This window comes from Pipistrellus kuhlii, unplaced genomic scaffold (genome assembly GCF_014108245.1).
Source record: "Pipistrellus kuhlii isolate mPipKuh1 unplaced genomic scaffold, mPipKuh1.p scaffold_m20_p_3, whole genome shotgun sequence".
NCBI lineage: Eukaryota > Metazoa > Chordata > Mammalia > Chiroptera > Vespertilionidae > Pipistrellus > Pipistrellus kuhlii.
This window is the reverse complement of record NW_023425529.1, coordinates 98,248,061-98,265,098: the sequence shown is the minus strand read 5'-3', so window position 1 is coordinate 98,265,098 and position 17,038 is coordinate 98,248,061. Positions and strand designations below refer to the sequence as shown.

The following is a 17,038-nucleotide window of genomic DNA, read 5'->3' as shown; positions in this document are numbered from 1 at the left end:
TCACCTTTGTCCTCCCAACCTCTTAATATTCACCTCAGAATAATTTCCCTTGCCAAAACTGGTTTGGTTCAGTGGATAGAGCATCAGCCTGCTGACGGAAAGGTCCCAGGTTCAATTCCTGTCAAGGGCATGTACCTTGGTTGAGGGCACATCCCCAGTAGGGGTTGTGCACTAGGCAGCCGATCGATGATTCTCTCTCATTGATGTTTCTAACTCTCTATCCCTCTCTTCCTCTCTGTAAAAAATCAATAAAAAATATATATTTTTAAAAAGAATAATTTCCCTCAACCAACATACACTTCTGTCATGCCCAGTAGTCACAGGAAGCAGGATTTAACTCTAAGAGTAGGATGTCAGTCAGTATAGTGGACCAATAGCATTCAGACTATAATTTATTGCAATCAATATGTAAGACTTCACTTTTCTATTTTATACACAATTTAATTCTAACAACTTCATGAGGTATTACTATACCCATTATTTGAGGAGAATTGAGGTAAATAAGATAAATTCCCCAAGTTTACATAGCAACAAATGATCAATGAAGGACTTGAATCAGGACCTTAACCAAAACTTAACCTTAATACCAAAACTGCCTAGCCCTCAACTATAATTCGAACATGATCATAAAATAAACCACATGACCCTGGACCAGTCATTTTATAGCTCTGAGCCTATTCCTCCACTATAAAATGACCTGACTACTTTAAGCTTTTGAGTGCTTCACTACTTTTAATGTCTGGTGAAATTCTGACTAGATTACTCACCACACCCCCCTTAAAACCCTGAGCCCTTAAAATCCAGCCCAACTCCCCAGTCCCACCCAGCACCTTTGCTGAAATGCTACATACCCAGATCTGTGGATTCCTTACAGGCCTGAAGTTACACACAGGCCTCCTATCTCACCTCCCCCTCCAAATAGGTGAAAATATTGAGACTGAAGTTTTTCAATCACTATGTTCTAACACATTCACCATATTCTTCAGGGTGCTAGGTTTTTGCTTTGCAGTTCTATATTCAAATACTGAACCTGTAACAATAATCCTAGACATTCCTTGGTCTAATATCATCTATCCCCTCTACCAGAGGGAGCGACTAGGACCAATTCCACTCCAAAACTTTACCAAGTTACTCCAGTCCACCTCTTGGCTTTCCAAGCAGCTAACAAAAGTCCTAAGAAAGCTGTAGAAGCAAAGTCACAGAAATAAATTAGCTGAGGTCAAGGGAGGCTCTAGAGCACATGTGTCAAACACAAGGCCCGCGGGCCAAATCCGTCCCGCCAGGCCTTGCAATGTGGCCCGCACCGCGCTGTCATCACTGCACTCCACTGCGTTTCCATCACAATGACAGTTTATGACTGTTCAGTAAACCATTCGGCCCGCGATTTAGGCTGGATTTTAGATTTTGGCCCCTTCTCTGATTGAGTTCGACACCCCTACTCTAGAGCCTGACTCCCGACTCCACAGCATGACCTGGGCTAGCTCTCCAACTGAGAAAGCCCTGATTAGGGTTACCCTTATGACGCAAGTGCCGGCCAGGGCCTAATCCCTTAAAACCCAGCCCAACTCCCCAGTTCCATCCAGCAGCTCCACTGAAATGCTACCTTCCCAGACCCCTGAGTTCCTCACAGGCCTGAAGTCACACATAGGCCTCCCTTCTTACCTTGAGCCTTCCAGGGACTGTTGGCAGTGCCCTTTAAATTAAATTTTTTTTTCTCTTTCTCTTTCTTCTTATCCACTCATCCTCTTTTCACTTCCTCATTATTAAACTGAGGTCATCTCCATATTCATTCAATTCCTTAACATCCTATCTAATAAAAGAGTAATATGCAAATTCGCCATCATTCTGCTACACCCACAAGCCAATCAGGAGCAAATATGCAAATAAACCCAAACAAGATGGCTGCAACCACAGAGAGCAGGAGGGAGGCTTGGGTTTCCCCAGCATTGGAGGAAGCCAAACTTTCCACCTGCCTTTACTGGCCTAAGCCTCCAATCAAGGGTACAAAGTTTCAATAATAGAAGATACATAAATTCAAGCAGAAATGGCAGCAGCCATGGAGCTGAAAAGAGTGGGAGACCAGGGTTGCCCCCAGCAATGGAGGAAGCCAAGATTGCTGTACACCCTGGCGGGCCCAAGCATTCAATTAAAGCTACAAAGTTTCAATTATAAAAGATAAATAAATCCCAACAGAAATGGCTGCTGCCATGGAGTGAGCAGAAGGCTTGGCTTTGCTCTAGGCTATCAAGTTTCAATTATAGAAGATAAATGAACCCCAGATACCAGGGCCTCCACTTGGATTGCCTGGGGGCATGGCCAGCCTGCAAACCACCACAGGCCCCTTGCCCAGGCTGCACCATGTCCCAAAGGAACCCCCACCCTGATCTGGGATACCCTTCAAGGCAAACCAGCTAGTCCCCACCCAGGCACCAGGCCTCTATCTTATCTAATAAAAGAATAATATGCAGATTGACCATCACTCCAACACAGAAGATGGCTGCCCCCGTGTGGACACAAATGACCACTACAAGATGGCCAGCAGGGGAGGAAAGTTGGGTGGGCAGTTGTGGGTGATCAGGCCATCAGGGGAGGACAGTTGTAAGGGGCCTAGGCCTGCAGGGTACAGCAGTTGTGGGGGGACCAAACCTGCAGGGAAGGGCAGTTCTGGGTGGCCAGGCCTGCAGTGGAGGGCAGTTAGGGGCAAACAGGCTGGCAGGGGAGCAGTTAGGCATCAACCTGGCTGGTAGGGGAGTGCTTAGCACATGTGTCAAACACAAGGCCCGCGGGCCAAATCTGTCCCGCCAGGCCTTGCAATGTGGCCCGCACCGCGCTGTCATCACTGCACTCAGCTGCGTTTGCATCACAATGACAGTTTATGACTGTTCAGTAAACCATTCGGCCAGCGATTTAGGCTGGATTTTAGATTTTGGCCCCTTCTCTGATTGAGTTCGACACCCCTAGCTTAGAGGGTGATCAAGCTGGCAGGCAAAAGCAGTTAGGGGCAATCAGGAAGGCAGACAGGCAAGCAGTTGGGAGCCAGCAGTCCTGGATTTTGAGAGGGATGTTTGACATTTAGGCAGACATACATCCCTCAAGGGGTCCCAGATTGGAGAGTGTGCAGGCTGAGCTGGGGGACTCCCCTCCCCTCATGCATGAATTGGGTTCACCAGACCTCTAGTATCTATATATAAACTCAGCCTCTATAGATTCTGACACACCCTCTTTTTTTTGAGTGTTTGGTTTATCTGCTTCTTCTGTAGTGTATTCTCCATATATATATATATATATATATATATATATATATATATATATATATATATAATTAAATTATTATCTTTGTATATATACCATTGCCCCGCCCCCTCATATATATAATTTCTTTTTCTTCCCTTTTCTTCTTTTTCTTTTCTCTCTTACATTTTTTTTCTCTCCTTAATATCATTTGTGTTTCTTTTCTCTCCCCTAATTCTAATTTTTCTGGGGGCCATTTATTGGGATTATTGGTGTCATGAGTACATTCATGTTTTGTTTCTATTGTGTCATTCTTGTTGAGTTGCATTTTGTCCTATTTGGTCAATGTGATAGAGAGTGAGCCAGACACTCAGAGAGGAGATTCCATCAATGAACATTTCAATAATACTCCAGACTCAACTACAGAGGCAAGAAGATATTGGCAGTGAGGGAGAGAGTGTGAGGGAGGGAGGGTGCAAAAGGAGAGTGTGTGGTCATGTTGGGAAGTTGTGTATGTGAGTGAGGGACACTTAGATCCCACAGGACCTTCCAGAACAGGTGGACCAGGTTCACCTATTTGGGAAGTCTTTTCTACCATTAAAAACTATCCCAGGGTGGCTGGATATATTGCAGAGGCTGTGCCTTCTTGAATGGGACAGCTGCTGTGACTGGGAGCCCAGCCTTACTTCCACACAGGGTGCCCTCAGACACCACCTGGATCTTTACAGCCACCCCCTCCCCAGGGACCTGCTGTCTTGGCTGCAGTCCCACAGACATTGAGACTCCAGCCACACCAGCCATGGGCTCCTGTGAGTTCTGAAGCATGCTCCCTTCTAGCAGACCCAATGCTTTAGCCCAGGGTGCTGTGACCACTCAAACAGCAATTGCACGAGCAGCCCACTCCTGCCCAAGGAGCAGCTTTCATGCAAGCAGCCCACCCCCCACATGAGGAGCAGCAGCCTCATATGGCCTGAACCCCATCTAAGGAACAGCAGCCATGCACAGCCCACCCCCCACATGAGGAGCAGCAGTCCCATGAGCAGCTTGCTCCCACCCACCTGAGTAGCAGCAACAACACACAACCCATCCTGTATGAAAAATAGAAGCCCCATATGCAGCCCAATTCCATTTGAGAATCAGAAACTACATTCAGCTTGACCCATCTAGGAGCAGTAACCATGCAAGCAAACTGCTCCTTTCAGAGGAGCAGCACCTGCACGAGTTGCCTGACAAGTCTGAGAAGCAGTAGCTGCATGAGCAGCCTGTCATCAACTGGGAAGCAGCAGCTGTGTGAGCTGCCAACAACCTCTGAAAATCAGTAGCAATGCGAGCAGCCAGCTGCTGACTGAGGTGCAGCAGCTGCATGAGCAACCCATCCTTATCTGAGGATCAACAGCCTACCCCCACCAGCCAGAGGAGCCACCACTGCTGTGAGCAACTGTGCAAGCAACTGTCCACCTGAGGAGCTGCTGCCAACTGAGGAGCAGCCATTGCTGTGACAGCCGGAGAGTAGTGGCCTCCTGAGGAGCAGTTCCTACAACTCAACACCTAGATCCTCTGGTGAGAACAAAAATGGGGAGAAAAGAAACCCCAAAGGAAAGAAAAGAAAGAATCGCCAGAAAAGGAGCTAAGTGAAATGGAGACATGCAATATATCAGAAAAAGAATTCAGAATAAAGTTCATAAAATTAATAAACAGGATCGATGAAAAAAATAAACAACTTATGAAAGAATCAAAGGAAATAAAGGGTGATATAGCTGCAACAAAAAGCACTATGGAAAGTTTCATAGTAGACTAGGAGAAACGGAGGACTAAATTAGTTAATTAGAAGACAGGGAAGAAAAACACACCCACATTGAAATATAATTGAAGAAAACAATTAAAAGAAAGAAGGATTGCCTAAGGGTGCTTTGAGAAAGCATGAAACAAAGCAACACACCAATAATAAGGGTATAAGAATAAGGGTTAGAAAACCAACTTAAAGAAATAATGTCAGAAAACTTCCTTGATTTGGGGAAGAAAAAAGAAACAAAAGCACAGAGATTCACAAAAAAAGATTAATCCGAAAAGACCCACACAAAGGACATGTCATAATTATGATTGCAAATGTTCAGGACTAAGATAGAATTTTAAAGGCTGTAAGAGAGAGACAGAAAATTATGTACAAGGGATCTCCCTTAGATTATAAGATTATTTCTTTTTGTTTGTTTTTTAATTTCCACCATTCAAATTTTTTTACTTTTTCTTTTTTTTAATTTATTTTTTAAATTTTTTAAATTAAATTATTATCTTTGTATATATACCATTGCCCCGCCCCCTCATACATGCCCTCTCTCCCCAGAGTTTTGTGTCCATTGGTTGTACTTATATGCATGTATACAAGTCCTTTGGTTGATCTATTATCTACCCCAGATCTCCCTAACCTCCCCGGTGTAATTTGACAGTCTGCTTGTTGCTTTACTGTCTCTATATCTATCTTTTGGTTCTTGAGTTTATAATGTTCTTTATTGCCCATAAATAAGTGAGGTCATGTGATGTTTCTCTTTCATTGACTGGCTTATTTCACTCAGCATGATGTTCTCCAATTCCATCCAGGTTGCTGCAAATGATGAGAATTTCTTCTTTTTTATGGCAGCATAATATTCCATTGTGTAGATGTACCATAGTTTTTGGATCCAATCATCTGCTGACAGGCACCTAGGCTGTTTCCAAATATTAGGTATTATAAATTGTTCTGCTATGAACAAAAGGGTGCAAATATCCTTTCTGATTGGTGTTTCTAGTTTCTTGGGATATATTCCTAGAAGTGGGATTACTGGGTCAAATGGGAGTTCCATTTTCAGTTTTTTGAGGAAACTCCACACTGTTCTCCACAGTGGTTGCACCAGTCTGCATTCCCACCAGCAGTGCACGAGGGTTCCTTTTTCTCCACAACCTCACCAACACTTGTAATTTGTTGATTTGTTGATGTTGGCCATTCTGACAGGTGTGAGATGGTACCGCATTGTTGTTTTGATTTGCATCTCTCAGATAATTAGTGACTGAGCATGTTTTCATGTGCCTCTTGGTCTTCTTTCTGTCTTCTTTTGAGAAGATTTTATTTAGATCCATTGTCCATTTTTTAATTGGGTCATTTTTCTTCATTTTATTAAGTTGTATAAGCTGTCTGTAGATGTTGGAGATTAAACCTTTCTCAGTGATAACATTTGCAAATATGTTCTCCCATACAGTGGGCTTTCTAGTTGTTTTGTTGATGGTATCTTTTGCTGTAAAAAAGCTTTTTATTTTGATGTAGTCCCATTTGTTTATTTTCTCTTTAGCTTCCATTGCCTTGAGGCAGTATCAGTGAAGAAGTTCATTTGGCATATGTCTGAGATTTTGCTGCCTGTGGATGGCTCTAGTATTTTTATGGTTTCCCATCTTATGTTTAAGTCCTGTATCCATTTTGAGTTTATTTTTGTGTATGTTGTAAGTTGGTGATCTAGTTTCATTTTTTTGATGTGTCTGTCCAATTTTCCCAACACCATTTATTAAAGAGACTGTCTTGACTCCATTGTATGTTCATGCCTCCTTTGTCAAATATTAATTCTGCATAGTGATTTGGGTTGATAACTGGGTTCTCAATTCTATTCCATTGATCTATATGTCTGTTGTTATGCCAGTACCAGGCTGTTTTGAGAACAGTGGCTTTGTCATACAGCTTGAAATCTGGTATTGAGATCCATCCTACTTTACTCTTCTTTCTCAGGATTGCTGTGGCTATTCGGGGTCTTTTATTGTTCCAAATGAACTTTTGGAGAGTTTTTTCTAGGTCAGTGAAATATGCCATTGGTATTTTAATGGGGAGTGCATTGAACCTATAAATTGCTTTAGGAAGTATGGACATTTTTTTTTAAATCTTTTAAAAAATATATTTTATTGATTTTGTACAGAGAGGAAGGGAGAGAGATAGAGAGTTAGAAACATCCATGAGAGAGAGTCATCGATCAGATGACTCTTGCACACCCCTACGGGGGATATGCCCTCAACCAAGGTACATGCCCTTGACTGGAATCAAACCCAGGACCCTTCAGTCCCCAAGCCGACGCTCTATCCATTGAGCCAAACTGATCTTGGCTGGGAAGTATGGACATTTTAATGATGTTGATTCTACCAATCCATGAACATGGTATGTTCTTCCACCTATTTACATCTTCCTTTATCTCTTTTTTCAGTGTCGTGTAGATTTCGGCATATAAGTCTTTTACCTCCTTAGTTAAATTTATTCCTAGGTATCATTTTTTTTTTTTGGTGCAATGGGATTGATTGCCTTTTTAGTCTCTGTTTCTGCAAGTACAATATTGGTGTATAGAAATGCCATAGATTTCTTGGCGTTAATTTTGTATCCCGCTACATTGCCAAATTCGTTTATTAAGTCTATTAGTTTTTTGATGGAGTCATTTTTTTTTTATGTAACATCATGTCATGTGCAAATAAGGATAACTTTACTTCTTTTTTTCCAGTTTGGATGCCTTTTATTTCCTCTTCTTATCTAATTGCAATGGCTAGTACTTCCAGTACTATGTCAAACAGAAGTGGTGAGAGTGGGCATCCCTGTCTTGTTCCTGTTCTTAGAGGGAATAGTTTTAGTTTTTGCCCATTGAGTATGATGTTGGCTGTGGGTTTATCATATATAGCTTTTATTATGTGGAGGTATGATTCTTGTACTCTCACCTTGTTGAGAGTTTTTATCAGGAAAGGGTGTTGAATTTTATCAAATGCTTTTTCTTCATCAATTGATATGACTATATGATTTTTATCTTTCAATTTGTTTATGTGATGTATCATGTTTACTGATTTGTGGATATTGTACCATCCTTGCATTCCCGGAATAAATCCTACTTGGTTGTGGTGTATGATCTTTGTGATGTTCTGCTGGAGCCGATTTGCTAGAATTTTGTTGAGGATTTTGGCATCTAAGTTCATGAGGGATATTGGACTTTAATTCTCTTTCATTGAGTTGTCTTTATCTGGATTTGGTATTAGCGTGATGCTGGCTTCATAGAAGGAGTTTGGAAGTGTTTCTTCCTCTTGAATTTTTAAGAATAGGTTTTAGTTCTTCCTTGAATGTTTGGTAAAACTCTCCTGTGAAGCCATCTGGCCCTGGGCTTTTGTTTGCTGGAAGCTTTTAGATGACTGTTTCAATTTCTTCCCAAGTCACTCATCTATTGAGGTTTTTAGATTCTTCCTAATTGAGTTTTGGAAGGTTGTATTTTTCTAGGAATATATCCTTTTCCTCCAGGTTGTCCAGTTTGTTGGAATAGAGTTGTTCATAGTACTTTGTTACAATCCTTTGTATTTTGGAGAGGTCTGTTGTTATTTCACCTCTTTCATTTCTGATTTTGTTTATTTGGGACCTCTCTCTTTGTTTCTTGGTTAGCCTGGCTAGAGGTTCATCAATCATGTTTATCCTTCAAAGAACCAGCTCTTGGTTTTGTTGATTTTATGTATTGTTTATTTGATCTCTATGTCATTTATCTCTGCTCTAATTTTTATTATTTCCTTACTTCTGCTTACACTGGGCTTTTCTAGTTGCTCTTTTTCTAACTCTTTCAGTTGTAGAGTTAGATAATTTGTTACCATTTCTTCTTGTTTTTTGCAATAGGCTTGTAGAGATATGAACTTCTCTCTCAAACTACTTTTGCTGTGTCCCATAGATTTTGGATTGTTGTGTTTTCATTGGCATTTGTTGCCTGGATGTTTTTAATTTCTTCATTGATTTCTCTGGTAACCCAGTCCTTGTTTAATAGCATGCTGTTTAATCTCCATGTGTTTGATTTCTTTGGATTATTTTTATTGTAGATGTTTCCATTTTTATGCCACGATGATCTGAGAACATGCTTGATATGATTTCTATCTTCTTGAATTTGAAGAGACTTTGCCTATTTCCCAACATGTGGTCTATCTTTGAGAATGTCCCATGTGCACTTGAGAAGAATGTATATTCTGTGGCTTTGGGGTGGAATGTTCTGAAGGTGTCAATTAATTCCATCTGGTCTAGTGAGTCATTTAGGATTGATATTTCTTTGCTGATTTTTAAAAAATATTTCATTGATTTTCTTACAGAGTGTAAGGGAGAGAGATAGAGAGCTAGAAACATCGATGAGAGAGAAACATCTACCAGCTGCCTCTTGCACACCCCCTACAGGGGATGTGCCCGCTCTTTGCTGATTTTTTGTTTAGATAATTTGTCCAAAGGTGACAGTGGGGTATTAAAATCTCCTACTATGATTGTATCGCTATTAATCGCTCCCTTAATGTCCTCCAGCATTTTAAAAAAAAATGTATTTGGGTGCTCCTTTATTGGGTGCACATATGTTTACCAGGGTTATTTTTTCTTGTTGAATTGCTCCCTTTAGTATTATGAACTGGCCTTCATTATCTCTTGTTATGTCCTTCACTTTGAGGTCTAATTTGTCAAATATAAGTATTGCTACCCCAGCTTCTTTTTCATTTCCATTTGCCTGGAAAGCCTTTTTCCATCCCTTTACCCTCAGTCTGTGTGTGTCTTTTTTTTCTGAAGTGGGTTTCTTGTAGACAACAGATATATGGGTCTTGTTTTCTTATCCAATCTGTTACCCTATATGTTTTGATTGGGCCATTTATTCCATTTACATTTACAGTTATTATTGATAGGTACTCATTTGACGTCATTTTAATTCTATATCCCTGTGTTCCTTCTTCGCTTCCTATTTCTTTATTTTTACAGTAGACCCTTTAGCATTTCTTGCATTGCTGGTTTGGTGTTGATAAATTCCCTTAGTCTGTTTTTGTCTGTAAGGTTTCTGATTTCACCTTCAATTTTGATTGATAGCCTTGCTGGGTACAGTATTCTTGGATTCAGACACTTCCTTTGCATGACTTTGTATATTTCATCCCATTCCCTTCTGGCCTGATTAGTTTCTGTGGAGAAATCTGTTACTAGTCTGATGGGCGTTCCTTTCTATGTAACTTTCTGTCCCTCTCTGGCTGCTTTTAAGATTCTTATTTTGTCGTTGGTGTTTGCCAGTTTAATTATAATGTGCCTTGGAGTTGGTCTTCTGGGGTTCATTTTGCTTGGGACTCTGTGAGCATCTGGGATTTGTGTGGTTTTTTTCTTCTCTATCTCAGGAAAATTTTCTGTCATTATTTCTTGAAATACAATACATTTTCAATGTCTTCCACAATTTCATTTCCTTCTGGAACCCCTATTACTCTAATATTGTTTTGTTTTGTATTGTCCCAAAGTTCACTTAGGCTCTCCTCCTGCTTTTTAATTATTTTTTCTAGAAGCTGCTCTAATTGTTTTTGTTTTTTTTTTCATCCTGTCTTCTAGTTCACTGATGTGGTCCTCTACTTCTTTTAGTCTGTTCTTGATGCTTTATATTGAGTCCTTCGTAGTAGTGATGTCATTTTTCATTTCTTCTTGATTCATTTTCATTTCCTCTTGGTTCTTCTTCATTTCTTCTTGGTTCTTATTCATATTGTCAAATTTGTCTTCCATTCTTTTTAGCCATCTTATGATCATTACTATGAATTCTTGCTCTGGTAGGTTGCTTCCCTCTAACTCATTTACTTCCTTTTCTGGTGATGTCTGCTTTTCTTTCATTTGTGGGCTGTTTCATTGTTTCCCCATGGTCTCTCTTTTCTGGATGTCTGGTTATGTAGATCTCTCTCTCCTGCATTGATTTAAGGCACAAAATACAACACAACCTGGTACAACACACAAGGCACTGAACAGAAATGTATTTGTGATATTAATAACCTTCAATTAAGGTGACCACTAGTGAAAGGCAAATTAGGGGATAGGAGAGAGAGATGAAGAGTAAAAAGAGAAGAGAGAGGGAGCAAAAGAAAAAGATAGGAACAATATATATAAAGGAGTGTCGAAATGAAATTGGGAAACAGGGAGAAGAAAGAGAGAGAGAGAGAGAGAGAGAGAGAGAGAGAGAGAGAGAGAGAGAGAGAGAGAGAGAGAGAGAGAGAGAGAGAGAGAGAGAGAGAGAGAGAGAGAGGAGGGGGGTAGAAATGAGACTTAGAGATAAATGGGGAATAAACTATATATATATATATATATATATATATATATATATATATATATATGGAGAGAATTCCAATAGTACAACCACTAACCCCAGCAAATGCTGGCAGCAGTACCTGCAGAATAATACAATCTACAACACGCCCTAATTTCCAGCAAAGGAAGGAAATACAGAAGTAAAAAAAACAAACAAATAAAAACCAATCAAATAAGAAAATAACAAGCAACAGCAACAGTAAAAGAATAAGCAAAATACTCTCACTAAGAAGCATAAAAATACAATATAATCAACATTCCCCCAGACAGCATCAAAAGGACAGTGAGGAAAACAATTTTTTTTGCTAGTTATTACAGCTCAGAGAGGGGTGTGTATGCACTTGGCACTGGATTGGAAATTAGATATATAAGTAGGGTAGAAATTTTAGCAGGGGGTGACAGAAAGAGTAAGGAAACTCTAAAGCAGGAAAGGGTTAAGATAAACAGGATAGCAAAAGGGGGAAGGTTAGAAAGATAGTGATGGTGTAAAGGGCTTGTTGAGATAGGGTTAAACAATGTTAAAGGAGAAATGAAAATAAAATGAAGAACACTAATTCCAATGTAAAATAAAGAGAAAATAAAATGGCACTTAAAAAATTAAAATAGCAGTAGTAATAATGCTGATTGAATCTAAAAATCTAATAATTACAAAGTTAAAATCAAGTGAGGAAAAAAGGAAAAAAATCGTTTCTTAAAATATGCAAAAAATGAAAAAAATAAAATAAAAGATTTAGGAAAAAAGGGGTGCAGTTGTGAAGGCCATTCACTTCTTCTGTTATTCTGTTTGGCATGCCTGTTTCTCAGTCCAGACAGTATTGCAGTTCCCTGCGTTCTGCTGCACCTCAGTGGCGATTCCTTAGTTTCTTGGTTTTTGATCAAATAAAACTAATAATAAACACAGTCAATTTGTACTCCAGACCCTATGTGGCAGTGTTTCTGGATTGATGTCCCCGTCTTTTGGGCTGCCATAGCCTTCTTTTTCTATGGCACTCAATACTGTTGTTTGTTTGTTTGTTTATTTGTTTGTTTTTGCCTTGGAGCTGAATCCTGGATGATTTTTCCCTGCTCTGCTTCTCAGCTTCCAGAAAAGCAGTTTCCCCCTGCTGTCTCTTAGGGCCAATCAATCTGGGTGATCTCTCCTTTGTAATCAGAAGCAAAGTGTTGCAGGGAAACCAGCCTACGTGCAAGATGGGTCAGTCTGCACTCACTTACAAACAGACTGCTCTCCAACTCCTATGTTCTTCCTCCGTGTCGGATCAGAATGGGTTGCTCCCTAGAGAACCTCACTATTAGCAACCTTAGGGACCCCCATCCACTCTCTTGAATCATGCCAGACCCAACAGCGGGGGGCTTTTGTGGACAGAGATTTTCGTGGTTCCAGCGTGCGCGCTTTTGCCTCTTCTTCCACAGTGGCCTCAGCTTCTGTGGCTGTGGCTTTCGCTGTTGGGACACAGACACCCCAAGTTATCTCTGGCAAAATCCAATCTTTCTGTGGAATTCGCGTGTCCATACTGGTTGGTGCCCCCACAGTTGTGTTTTTTTTCAGGTCTCAGGTAAGATCCCCAGTTGCAGCATTTATGTGGTTATGAGAGGCAGCATGTACAAGTGTTTACCTTGCTGCCATCTTCATAAGATTATTTCTTAACAGAAACAAAACAGGCCAGAAAAAATGGGAGGAAGTTTATAAAGTGATGCAAAGCAAGGGACTGAATCCAAGCATACTCTAACCATCAAGGCTATCATTCAAAATTGAAGGGAAAATCAGGAGCTTTACAGACAAAAAAAGACTAAGGGAGTTTAACACTACCAAGCCAGAAATGCAAGAAATGCAAAAGGGACTGGTGCTAAAGAAGAAACAGAAAGGGAAGAAGAAACACACACACACACACACACACACACACACACACACAAAATAATTTCAACAGATAAGTACCTTTCAATAATAACTTTAAACATAAACTGAATAAATGCTCCAATCAAAATACATTGAGTGACTGAATGGATAAAAAACAAACCAAAAAACCAAAAACAAAAACAAAACAAAACAAAACAAAAAACATCAACCATATAATGCTGTCTATTAGAGACCCACCTCAAACAAGGGACCCACACAGACTGAAAGTGAAGGAATAGAAAAATGTCTTTCAGGGCAATGGAAATGAAAAAAAGAAAAAGAAAAAAGAAAAGCTGGGGTAGCAATACTTATATCTGACTTAATAGACCTCAAAGCAAAGGCCATAACAAGAGGTAAGGAAGGTCATTTAATAATACTAAAGGGATTGATACAACAAGAGGATATAACCTTGGTAAGCATATATACACCCAATTCAGGAGCACCCAAATACATAAAAATACAACTGGAAGATATCAAGGGAGAGATAAACAATAATATAATCACAATACAGACTTTAATACCCCATTAACATCACTGGATAAATTCTCTAGACAAAAAAATCAGCAAAGAAACAGCAATCCTAAATGACTCACTAGATCAGATGGATTACATTGACATCTTGAGAACATTTCACCCCAAAGCCACAGAACATACGTTCTTCTCATGTGCACATGGGGCATTTTCTAAGATAGACCACATATTGAATCACAGGCAAAGTCTCTCCAAATTCAAGAATATTTAAATCATATCAAGCATCTTCTCAGACCACAATAGCATAATATTAGAAATAAAAACAATAAAATATCAAAACACTTGGAGTCTAAATAGCATGTCTATTAAAAATAATTGGAATATCAAATTGGTCAAAGAGGGCATTAAAAACACCCTGGAAACAAATCACAATGAAAACAAAACATTCCAAAATCTACGGGACACAGTGACAGCAGTCCTGAGAGGAAAATTTATAGCTTTAGAGGACTAACTTGGAAAACAAGAAAAAAATTGTAATAAATTATCTAACTCTACAACTTAAAGAATTAAAATGAGAACAACAAGTAAAATCCAGAGTAAGCAAAAGTAAGGCGATAGTAAAGATCAGAGCTAAAATAAATGACATAAAACAAACAAACAAACAAAAAACCACACTAAAACACAAAACAAACAAACAAAAAATACAAAATATAAATGAAATCAAGAGCTGGTTCTTTGATAAGATAAACAAGATTGATGAACCTGTAGCCTGGCTCACCAAGAAGCAAAGAGAGAGTACCCAAATAAACAAAAATCAGAAATGAAAGAGGTGAAATAACAATGGACCTCACATAAATACAAAGGATTATAAAAAAAAATACAATGAACAACTCTATTTCAACAAACTAGACAACCTGGAGGAAATGGACATATTCCTATAAAACTACAACCTTCAAAAACTCAAACAGGAAGAATATAAAAATCTTAATAGGCAGATAACTATGGAGGAAATTGAAGAAGAACTAAAACCAATCCACCTCAGACTATTCCAAAAAATTAAAAAGGAAGCAACACTTCCAAGCTCATTCTATGAAGCCAGCATCACCCTAATAACAAAACCAGATAAAGATAACACAATGAAAGAGAATTATAGGCCAATATCTCTCATGAACATAGATGCCAAAATCCTCAACAAAATTTTAGCAAATTGGATCCAGGAGTACATCAGAAAGATCATACACCTTGGCCAACAGGATTTATTCCAAGGATGCAAGGATGGAACAATATCTGCAAATCAATAAACATGATACATCACATAAACAAATTGAGAGATAAAAATCACATAGTCATATCAATTGATGCAGAAAAAGCATTTCACAAAATCAAACATCTTTGATAAAAATCCTCAGCAAAATAGGAATGGAGGGATCATACCTCAACATATTAAAAGCCAAATATGAAAAATCCACAGCCTACATCATACTCAATGTGCAAAACCTAAAACCATTTCACCTAAGATCAGGAACAAGACAAGGATGTCCATTTTCACCACTCCTGTTCAACATAGTTCTGGATTAGACAAGAAGAAGAAATAAAAGTTATCCAAATTGGGAAAGAAGACATAAAACTGTCATTATTTCCAGATGACATGATATTGTAAGTAGAAAACCCTAACACTCTATCAAAAAACCATTATACTTAATAAAATAATTTTTGCAATGTAGCAGGATATAATATTAACTCCCAGAAATCTATGGCTTTTTTATAAAACAATAATGAACTCACAGAAAGAGAAACTAATAAAGCAATTTCATTTACCATTGCACCAACAATTAAGATACTTAGGAATAAATTTAAGGAAGTAAAAGACCTGTACTCAGAAAAGTATAGGACACTGGAAAAAGAGATAAAGGAAGATATAAACAGATGGAAGAACATACCATGTTTATGTATTGGTAGGATTAACATAATCAAAATGTCCATACTACCCAAAGCAATCTACAGATTCAATGCCCTCTCTATTAAAATACCAAAGGTACGGCCCTTGTGCCAGGAGCCCAGCTTGGTGCTAGCCCTGCGTCCACTCATTTGCACCCCAGCTTTCGCAGCCGCTGCCTCCTGCTCCTCCTACTTCCCCAGCCGCCAAGGCCATAGTGAGAGCGAAATGGAGGGGAGGTGGGGTGGCGCAACAATCGCAGCTAGGCCGCCATGCAGTCGTCCTGCTTGTTAACCTCCACGCTGGTGGGAAATCAGGGGGCATTGTCATCTTGCCGTTTCTTCTGGAGGAGCTCACCAACCGCATGGCCTTGCTGCAGCAGGAGAACAAGGTGCTGAAGATCAAACTGGAAACCTACAAACTCAAGTGCAAGGCACTGCTGGAGAACCGCTACCTGTGCAAAGTCAGCGTGACCATCCAAGCCAGGGCTGAGCAGGAAGAAGAATTCATCAGTAACACGTTATTAAAGATAGTTCAGTCTTTGCCAGAAGGAGAAGGAAACCCTTGCTGTAAACTATCAGAAGGAAGAACAGTTCCTCACTAATGAGCTCTCCAGAAAATTGATGCAGTTGCAGCATCAGAAAGCCAAACTAGAAAAGAACTTTGAGCAGGAGCAGGAATTCCAGGTCAACAAACTGATGAAGAAAATTAAGCTGGAAAATGATACCATTTCTAAGCAGCTGACCTTAGAGCAGTTGAGACGAGAGAAGATTGACCTTGAAAATACTTTGGAGCAAGAACAAGAAGCACTAGTTAATCGTCTCTAGAAAAGAATGGATAAACTTGAAGCTGAAAAGTGAATCCTGCAGGAGAAATTAGACCAGTCGGTCTCAGCTTCCCCATTACCTAGAGGCATCTCCATGGTGATGGACTCTCCAGAAGACATGATGCACCACATCCGGTTTTTAAAGAATGAAGTGAAGAGGCTGAAGAAGCAGCTGAGGACCGCTCAGTTACAGCACTCGGATAAGATGGCTTAGTATCTGGAGGAGGAGCTTCACATGAGGGAAGAGCAACTGCGGCTGCAGAGGAAGCTGCAAAGGGAGATAGACAGGAGCGAAGCCCTCTGTCGACAGCTCTCCAAGAGTGAGTCCAGCTTGCAAATGGATGACCAAAGGTGTTTTAATGAGATGTCTGCCAAGGATGAAGACCTCGCACTGTGTCCAGCCAGATCCCTTACACTCCTTCTAAAAGTTCAAGCAGGCCCATCTCCCCGGTCTACCAGATGCAAGTCACACGGTAGGTTTCACGCCACCAACTTCACTGACAAAAATCGACAAGTCTTACTACAATTCCCTGGGTCTTCATGTGCAGCATATGGGAGCATCCCACAGTATCGCAAGGCCTTTGC

At 39.9% G+C, this 17,038-nt stretch overlaps 1 pseudogene; it reads left to right on the top strand.

Annotated features, from left to right (window-relative positions):
* LOC118729594 overlaps positions 1-16,454 on the top strand; it is a 57,660-nt pseudogene extending 41,206 nt beyond the window's left edge.
* Positions 16,455-17,038: the final 584 nt, after the last annotated feature.